Here is a 10,577-nt window from a genome sequence, read left to right as displayed (position 1 = left end):
TTATTTTTGTGTCCAGAAGGCAGAACCAAGGGCTAATTCTGATCCCAGTCTAGAACTGGAACTGCCTCTGGGAGCTTTTGCACTGGAACTGCCTCTGGGAGCTTTTGATGTTGGGTTTGCTTGTTATTCAGATCCTGATGTGGAACAGCAAACTGATCTGGCCCTGTAGGCAGCTCTCCAACCGAATCCGTGTCCGGGTATGGAACCTCAGTCTCAGTCAACTCCTGATGAGGCGGGGCCAACATCTGCACTGGAGACGAGGACGTCAAGTAATTAACCCCCCGGCTTCTGCCAGGGATGTAAGGGCATGGGGCAATTTGGGAGGGGTTCTGAGGCGTGTAAAGACAAAGCCTCGTTCAGCCGTGCGGGGTTGGGGGGTCACCTGCACGGGGCCCAGGGCCCACTCCGGAGGCTGAACTGCCTGGACTAGAAGCCACCGTCGTTGCCATGTGAGAAAGAGACGTGGGGCGCAGCCACGACACAGAGGCGCAGCTGCGACATAACATGCGGCGGCTCCCAGGCGCAGCGACCCAGGCCAGTGAGGAGCCGGGGCCACATCCGCCTTCAGAGCCAAACAACCGCTATGCCAGCGCCGCGATGCGAGGGCTCAGGTTAGCAACTGCCTGCCCCGCCCCCGCCTAACCTCCCACCCTTTATTTATGAAGTGTTTAGTTATGCCACCATTATTAGGCTCGTGCAGAGATCCAATCCGCGCCACCAGAGTGGGCCTTTTTCCCAGACTCCCCAGGGCGCAAGCCATCCTTCCCCTTGCAAAGGTGACAATTACCTCCTGCCGGGCCCTCTTCCAAACCCCTCCCTGCCCACCCTGGCCCCAAACAATGAGGCGGGATTTGGGCTGCAGACCCGAGTGCAACAAACTCCAGCAGCCCAGGGGTGGAGGGGGGTGGGAAGGATGCAGAGCTTCCCGAGGAAACCAAAGGTCCTGGCATTCTGGGAAATTCAAAATTGCTAGTCCATTTCTGGCAATCTGAACTCTTCCTCCTCAAAGCTGAAATCTGAGAGACATTCTTCCTCCCTTGGCCACACGGCTGACATGAAAAGTAGCTGACCTGCAAAATGATCACCAGTTAGGGTGGCGGGAGGGGGACACTCTTTACAATTATGCTAAAATGTTGCCATTTCCTGCAAACTCTCAGTATTCACGTCTCATGATTCATTCACCACTCTATTATAAGGGGGTCACCACTGAATCAGAGATGACTCCAGAACTTCTGTAGGAGGGATTTGGTGCAGGTGAGCAATTCATTCTGGGAAACAGAGTCTAAAACCAAGTGAATGGCCCTTTACATTAGCATGGGAAAACTTCCCCCATCCCAAATTGCCTCAACAGAGCCATTAATCTAAAAAAACTACAGTGTCACTTTCCACAGGTCTACCCTGTGTGCACACATGGAGAAGACACTTAGAATGTTAAAGTCAGCATATTAAGTAATTTTCTTGAAATACTGTAACTAGCACCCAGTTTACTTTCTTCACAGTTCTTTTTATAATCTATTAATTTTACTCCTTTTTAATTGTCTGGTACACCTTTAACACCTAAACTCCAAGAGAGAAGGAGCTTCATCCTATTTCCAGTGCCTAGCACATAATGGTTTTGAAACAGAACTGATTCCAAGATTGGCCTCATTTAGGAGTGGATCTGTTGTTATAATCAGGTTTCCAAAATCTTTAGTATCAATATGGAATCCTTTCCTCTCACATTTCACAGGAAGCTAGACTTCTTAAAGCCCAAACATGGATACGTTTGAAGTTTCCTTGACTGATTTAAATTGAAATGAAATAATTATTTTGTACAGGAAAAACTTTCAAAAATTTTTCATTTTTCAGAACATAACCACCTTTTCTCTACTTTCTTCCCTTCAAAACAAACTTTGCAACATTGGGGTGACTTAAATAATCAGAAATCTTGCCCCAAATTAAGCTGTTAATGGTATGAAACACATTTTTTGCTCATTTTAAATAAAAATCCTATATGCAGTACATTAATGTTTTCTTTTAGAAATTACATTGACAACTTAATCCCTAATTCGAAGTATTCCATATAACTGGTTTACAGAAAGGTTCTTTGGCAAAATATTTAACACAAGATATATATGAGATCTGAGTAATACACCTTACTTGAAAGGCATGAATAGTTTTTAAACAGTGTAGCATAATCACACTTAAGACCATAGTTACTTTGTTCCCAAATCCCTGCTATTCTATTTGAGGGGAGTTCTAAAGGGTCTGTGTCTTCTCCTGTGTCCACAACTGTAGACGTACACTGATGGCCCTCAATCCTGTTCTCCAAACTTCAAATAAGGGGCCAGAGACAAGGCTCGGAACTTGGGAAAGTCCTAGAAATTTCCTGCCTCAAAATCAGTTTCAGAGTTTCACCTTTTCCTAAGGAAGACAGAGATGAGTAGACAGGACGAAGTCTTCCAAATCCTGCTGGTTGTTTTGAATTATGGCTACACTGGCTGTGTACCCCTTGAGTTTTTATCTCCACATACTTGAATTAAACCCTGTAGTTCCTCTTCGGTTGGAGCATCTGTGACCTCTTCACAGGGTCTAGATGCCACAGCTGTTTTACCACTTTCTGAAATCAAGTTAACAAGGATTAATCCAGAAGCTTTCTTGTTCTAAAACTTCCTGTATACAATGGTAGCACCGAATAATTAGACATTCTTTTGACTTCTAAAAGCAGAAAATAAGAGCATTTTCCTAGAAGTTCCCTCATCTGACACTTCAGTTTTTATCATAACTATTTGTGAAAACATATATAAGAAGTATCAACGTTGGTTCATAAACTTTACGAACTTAGAAATAAGAACTAAGGAATAAGGACATAGAAATAAAAAGCTGTGGCAACAAAAATGTTCAACCACAATACAATTAAATAGGAAGGCATTAGGTGGGGGTCAAAGTGAGCTCAAACCTGGGATAGATACCACTGGACTATAATAGATACTTCCTATTAGAAGCAAGGCAAGTGCCTACTCCTTGGGACCAAAATTCTAACAGATACAATGAACAAAGCTTTAGAGACAGAGACAGAGAGAGAGAGCATTTGAACACTCTACTGGCAGAAACTGGCCCCTGTACATTTTGGACAATACAGCTTTCCTCAAGGCAAGCAAGGGCCACCAGGCTTTTTGGTCTAAGGACTTTTGGGTACATATAAGGAGTACCTTGGCATATTAGGCACAAACAACCCAGTCATTTAGTTTGGTTCTTAAAGGTTGTTACCCAGAGTTGACAGCTGATGGAGATTCTGTCTGATGACCAGGGAAGTCAAACTTCACTGGAAGGACTACCCAGGCTGTAAGGCCAAGACCAATCCAGGGTCAACTCTTACAAGCAAATGAGGTCTCTGACAACTTAGCTAGGATTTCTCAGTCTCTAAGCCTGCAGGGCTGTGAAGCAGGGGAGCAATTCTGTTTCGGGAATCTACTAATCATAAAGTTTCCTTTGCGCACAGCCTGTGACATTCTCACTGCTGTATAACTCGATAGGGAACACAATCAACGCTATTCAATAGCATGACCAGTTTCAAGGCTCACAAAAATGTAGCCGATTATTATATAAGAATCATACTCACCCAATATATCAGAAATGAAAACTGAAATTAAACTGATTCCAAAAACATAGTCTAATAAACTCTTCAACAAGAAAACAACAATAATAATAACAGTCAATATGTTTTGTCTGCTTACTACGTTTCAGGCATAGTTCTAAGCTTTTTACATTCATCATCCCATTTACTCTTACAATATCCCCCATTTGGTGGTAAGCTGAATCACTAACCCTATGTGCAGATAAAGAAATTGCAGCTTAGAGATATTAAATACCTACAAATGTCTCTGACTACAAAAATCTAAAATTGCACCAACAACAACAACAAAATCTAAGAGACAAGGTTAGGACTCAAACACAGGTGTCCAAGGCTTATAATCACTACACTATTCTGTACGATAAGCAAGCAATTGAGGAAGAACTGGATCAAACACTTTCGGTATGAACTGAGGCAAGTGATTCTACATCTAAACACAGGGGACAATAATATTTGCTGTCGTTTTTCTCATAAATGCCACAAAGAACAAATGTAAGACTCTTGCTGTGAAAGCATCTGGTGAATGAAAGAATATGTAATGTTTTAGATAACCATTATTTTCATCCAATTAACTTTTCAAGTAAGTTTATTTGCTCACTGAAACTGAAGTACTTCAAGGACAATCAAAAAGGTCTTACCTAAAACCACAATCAGCAATTTCGGGAATGCATCTGTCATATCTTCTGAATAGCAAGCTTCTGGGTTACCTTCCTTCCTATACGGAATGATAATGACCCTAAATCCAACCAAAACAGATGAATTTAAAATGCCCATATGAATAACTGATTTCTAGGTTATATGTTTAAAACTAAAAATGCATCTGTGATTCTTAGATCATAACCTCAGTGATTAAGGGCAGGCACAACACTGGGGTACGGGTGAATGTCTCTGTTGCAGGTATACCCTGGCATGGCACATTTTTACTGCTCAGATCTATTCTGGAAGTTCCTAAAATACTAGACGGGAAATGCAAACTAAAAACGTGGCACAAATCTCACATTACTCACAGATTTCAAATACACAAGCTGAGGCTACACTGCTACAGACCCTGCTCTCGTGTGCGTAAAGGGCTGGATTCATACAGTGAGATAGATTTGGTGGTAGTGCAGATGATCTGGCCTCTCCTCAAGCATCACCCGCTCAGGCGAATGGTGGAGCCTCCTCCACCCCATTCGCTAACAGCCCTGCCTCTGACTTAAAATCCTAAGGCCAAGTGCCTTGAATTCTAGGAAAAAACTCAGTACCAATCGGAATCCCCTTTCTAGGGATCTACATTTACATATTCTGCTCAGGCCCTTTTGTAGGAGGCAAAGGACTGAACATTACACAAGAGTTTATTTCAATCTTTAGACAATGATTTTGTTGGGATAACTGAAGGCCAGAAGACATCTGTATATGAAGGACTATTTTAGCACAAAAATAATTATAAACCAAAAAAAAAAATTCCTAACTAATTTTCCCTCCTCCTAAGCTTCTTGGCATGTAGTCATTTCTAAAATTCTAAAGTTTAAGGTGCTGTCAGGTATCGCCTAAGATAAAAACCTATACTGTCAGGCAGAAAAATTCTGCCCAGGGCTTGAGTTGCTTAGAAAAGGTGATGATGTATCTGAAAAGTTGAGTTTCAGAAAGAAAGGAAAAAAGAGAAATCCCACTCGCTCACCACCCCACACACTCACATACTGGAAAACAGACCTTCTTCCAACTTATCCAAAGGTTCCTCAGCCATGACAACTCCAGGACTCCTGCACTCGTGGGAGGTCAACACCACCTCTAAAGCACAGAAGAACTTCGGGCTTTGCTTCTGAAGTGGTGTCACAATATCTGTATTGTCCCGTTCTTCAAGGTTAGAAAGATCCTGAAGCTGTTAGGATTTTGAAGTAAAGGCTAGACTTCAACATATTCTGTTGTTAGAAATAAATACTAAACTCCAGCAATCCCAGGTAATAGTTTAGGTATGCTATCCCTTCAAAATCAAGTGAGACTTGCAAATGAATGACTAGATATGGACAACTATTTTTTATTATATACCAAAAAAATACTGGAGAAAATTATGGACACCACCATCCAAGTCATTGAGATTATCACTAATTCTAGGTGGCAGGCCAATGCTCAGATACTTCCATGTGGAAGTATCTCACATCTCCTCCCCAAAGCCCTGTTCTATTCTTCTCTCTAAAGTATAGGAGTTCAATGTTGGAAGGAGTCTGGTTAGTCAAAGAAAATCTACAGAGTTTACCTTGATGATCCTTTTTGACCACCCATGGAAACCAAAGTATTAATTTGCCAATTCTTGGCATCTGGAGCTGTTTAGGGCAAGCGTATTATGATGAACCGCCTTCTGTCTGGTGCCGAGATGAACCTAAAGACATAAAAGACCTAAAAATATCACTACCCTACATAGAGATTTATTTTGGATACACCTGAGATTTATCAATACCAATTTCATAGAGTGTTTGTGAAGATTAAGTAGGACGTTTTAAGCAATGAGTTCACAGTGAACCCTAAATAAATGTTATTTATTATTTTTAAGTCAGTACTTTTCTGCATCATTTCCAGGGCCCCTGATTAACCAGAAGGTTCCCTGACCTCTGGTGGTGAAAGTGATGATGAAAGCAACCAAGGAAGCCCAGCAGAAGCCTATTATGGGGCTGGGGGTAAGGAAAGGAAGTGAACTCTTTTAGTCGTCTCATCCTGTGGTTCCTGCTTGAGAATATCACCGGAAGAGGAGGTAAGAAGGACCTGCCACTGAATTAGGACCTTAATCTGTAGCACCCCCTCCCCAAATTACTAATCCTGTTAGAAGAGGGAATACGAATACCTCTATAAATGTAAATAAAGCAACCAAATGAATTAGAGGTTCATCTGAATTAACAAGCTTCTTTGAGAGTGCAAATATATCCACTCTTAACTCTCTAAAGAACTTACATATTACTGTGGATTTTTTACATCACTAGTTCTTTCTTAAATGTCTATTTCCATTTTGAACAGGATGTAGTATATTAATATAGTCATAAAAATTCAAATAACACAAATAAAGTCAAAGCATTGTTAATTCTTTATTGATTTGTTTGTGCATCTTCCCCTGTCACTAATTTATGAGCTCCTTAAGTGCTTGAAGGAACCATATATTATTCTTTCCTTGTTACCAGAAAAAAGCATAGATCTTGGCATATAATAGAGTGATGGTCTGCTGACTGAGTGAATGAATGAGTACATAAGAAATTGAAATTACTTTCTCCAACTGAAGCTGCATGCTGGGAAGGAGAAATGAAGATTAATTTTTAAATGTTGAGTGTCGCATGGGAGGCTAGGCCATGTACAGTGAGTCAAATGGAGCTGTCCTGAACAATTAGGAAGCTTCAGAAGGGCTCTGAGCCCCTGGGTAGTAGAGACAGTTGACATCCGGGATAACCTTGCCACAGTTCTTGTTGGCAAACATTTCCCTTCATGCTACTGAGAAAAATTCAGATACTTTTGGCCTTTCCTTCATTTTATTGTAAGATGTTATTCTCTTTTCTCTATTTATAAGAAATACAGGGGAAAAAGATAAGAAGTATGTATAACTGCCAATAAATAAAAGAACACATAATTGGATCTTCACTGCTGGTGCAGTGGTTAAGACTCCATGCTCCCAATGCAGGGGGCCCTGGTTCAATCCCTGGTCAGGGAACTAGGTCTCACATGCATGCTGCAACCAAGAGTTCGCACACCACAGTTAAGGAGCCTGCAAGCCACAACTAAAGGAGCCTGCCTGCTGCAACTGGGGAGCCCACGTGCCTCAACTGGGAAGCCCTTGAGCCACAACTAAGGAGGCCGCCTGCTGCAACTGAGACCCGGTGCAACCAAATAAATAAATAAATAAAATTTTAAAAGAATGCATAATTAAAGTAGGTAACAATTTCAGGGTTGTGGGCATTAAACTAAGGCTCTGCATTAACACAGAAATCTAATACGAATGCCCTTTCCTCTGAACTCTATAGTGACTTGTAGAACATTCTATCAGTGACGGGCTTTATGCTGTGAAAATCTCAGAACCTAAGCTTATGGAATGGTCTTAATGTCCAATATAAGAAAAGAACTCATTACTCACAACTGATACCAAGTAACTGTTTCATAATCTTTCCAGGACCATCTGTAATATCTGAGTGGTTATGTGAAATGGTCGCAGGGTCTGCAAAAACAAGAATGCCTGAAACAAAATCATTTCAATCCCAGGGAGTACAGCCAGGATTGAAGAGGATGTTAAACAGGGTACAGAAGTGGGAGGCAGTGTACATGGAGTCCCATCTGAGGAGAGTTCTCAGATTCAATAAAGGTGAAATCAGTGAGTAAAGAAATATGGGTGAGAAGAGGCAGCAAGGTCAGTAGGAAGTAGCCAGAGCAAGAAGCCAATCAGAGAAGACACACAATTATAAAGGGAAAGGTCTGGGAAATCTAAGCCTCACTCACTTATTCAGAGGAACTGAAAAGATCCTGAAAAAGGAATGGTGGCTGAATGGAGGCATATAATGAAATGTTAATTCTGGGGAAGTAAAATTGGATGGCATGTTGATATGGAATAAGGTTTCTACAATGCATTAAAGAATATTTTAACCATTTTCTGGAATCTGAAGGGAGTTCTGATTAGGCAGTTTGAGAGTGATGATGATGATGAAGCCTCCTTTATCTTACATCTGACAAAAGTTCGTCAAGCTCCGTACATCCCTGGTGGCACAGTGGTTAAGAGTCCACCTGCCAATGCAGGGCACACGGGTTCAAGCCCTTGTCCGGGAAGATCCCACATGCCGCAGAGCAACTAAGCCCGTGTGCCACAACTACTGAAGCCCGCGTGCCTAGAACCCGTGCTCCGCAACAAGAGAAGCCATTGCGATGAGAAGCCCACGCACCACAAGGAAGAGGAACCCCCGCTCTCCACAACTAGAGAAAGCCAGCGCTCAGCAACAAGACCCAACGCAGCCAAAAATAAATAAATTAATTAATTAACCAAAAAAAATTTTGTCAACCTCACATATTTAAAATCCACATAAAAGTAAATATAATGAAAACTCTTGTGAAGATTTCTTAAATTAAGGGGCAGCATAAAATGACATTGGGTTTAACATCAGTTAAGTTTGGGTTTGCCCTCTAGTTTCCACATTTACTGTCATGAACCTTACGTAAGTCACGTAACCATCCTGAATTCAAGTTTCTTCATCTAAAAAAAAGAAAGAACTGGGGAACTGGGGGATCAATGGAGCAGTGCATTTGAGAGCATTCTGTACACCACAGTGCTGTACAAACGCTGGCCTTCCCCCCCCCCGCCCCCCGGGATCTTAGTTCCCCGACCAGGGATTGAACCCAGGCCCTCAGCAGTGGAAGTGCAAAGTCCTAACCACTGGACCGCCAGGGAATTCCCGATGGCCTATTAGTTTTAAATTCAGCACTTCATCCCAGTAGAGCGAGGAATTCCACATTTGGACCCACCTTGACTGGAGATGTGTGAAAAAGCTGCTTCTGGTCGCACGCCTTTTGGGCGCTGTGGGCATCCCTTGCTGAATAAAACTTGATGATGGCATAGAACCCAGGACCAGCCACTGCTGTGTTTGGGAAGACTCGGACCGAATACAGAAGGCCAAACTGGGAGAATACTGTGAACAGAGAATGATGTAGGGTGGTCCCACGCTAAGTAAGTGCAGGAAATTTCAGGCCCAGGAAACCAAACCGCCCATTCCCTTATACTCCCCCAGCCTTTCGCCACAGGCAACTGTGGTGAGGATGCAACTCCAAACACTTCTCATTTCATGAACAAGGTTCCCTCTGAAATCCTAAGCTTCGAGAAGCATTAAGAGGCAATGCACCACCACTTCCCTGGTGGTGCAGTGGTTGAGAGTCCGCCTGCCGATACAGGGTATACGGGTTCGTGCCCCGGTCCGGGAAGATCCCACATGCCGCGGAGCGGTTAGGCCCGTGAGCCGTGGCCGCTGAGCCTGCGCTCCGCAACGGGAGAGGCCACAACAGTGAGAGGCCCGCGTACCGCAGAAAAAAAAAAAAAGAGGCAATGCCGTCTGTTGGGAACTGTCTCTCAAAAATCTATGGGGAAGAGCTGACTGCTCAGGTCGGCTCTAGAACTACGATTCCTCTCAGCGGAGACCACAGGCAAATTAGGTACTGAAGCAGTACCCCGGGGCGCCCAGTTACTGGGGCGCGGGGCAGTTTCCTCCACCCCTCCCTCCGCCCCGGCTCGGCTCACTTGCAAGGCCTCAGCCGTGGGTCCAGAGCGCAGCTCCCACACCAGCAAGGTTTTCTCACCCACTGTGAGAACCGGAAAAGGTACCAACTCCACCATCCTACTGCCACTGCGCGTGCGCGGCTCGAGGCGCAAACGGACTGCGCCTGCGCACGCGCGCTCGCGCGTTTTTAGAACCGGGAGCCTGAGGGGCGGATCCAGCTTGGTGGGAGTGGGACGAGGGCGGTGCTCGGACCTCTCCCTCGACCCTCCCACTCCGGGCTTGTCTCTTTCTCTAGGTCTGCTTCTGCAACCCAGGTGGCCAGAAGTCTTGGAGTTTAGCGCTTTTATTCAAGTGTATTTTTAGCGTAGAGTCCAAAGTGTGAGTTTACGGGATCGAATGGTGCGGACATCTTTATAGCAGCTGGCTTCATCTTCAAACTCCCAGAGAAGACTAGAGTACCAAGTAGTTAGCGCTAACTATCCACTGAACTTTAAAAATTTAGATTTCCCGACTCTGTGTGAGAAATGACCACCAAAGATGCAATCCTTCGACTTGAGTGTTTTCATGAGTCTTGAATATGCAAATCAAGGTATAACATTAAAGCCATCAACAGTCTAGTATGAAATTCTTAAAAAGCTATTTTCTAGCTCATTTTCCTAAAGTACCCCCAAATCACCGAGCACATTTCTCCATCCCCACGACTTTCTCCACCTCAATATATCAGACCCTTATCCCCACCCATTACCTACTTCTGA

At 43.4% G+C, this 10,577-nt stretch overlaps 1 pseudogene; it reads right to left on the bottom strand.

Annotated features, from left to right (window-relative positions):
- Positions 1-969: 969 nt before the first annotated feature.
- On the bottom strand, positions 970-9,938 carry LOC115850218 (RAD52 motif-containing protein 1-like; annotated as a pseudogene).
- Between the last annotated feature and the right edge of the window lie 639 nt (positions 9,939-10,577).

The sequence above is a fragment of the Globicephala melas genome, unplaced genomic scaffold (genome assembly GCF_963455315.2).
Source record: "Globicephala melas unplaced genomic scaffold, mGloMel1.2 SCAFFOLD_108, whole genome shotgun sequence".
In the NCBI taxonomy this organism is placed as follows: Eukaryota; Metazoa; Chordata; class Mammalia; order Artiodactyla; family Delphinidae; genus Globicephala; species Globicephala melas.
This window is presented reverse-complemented; position numbering and strand designations above follow the sequence as displayed.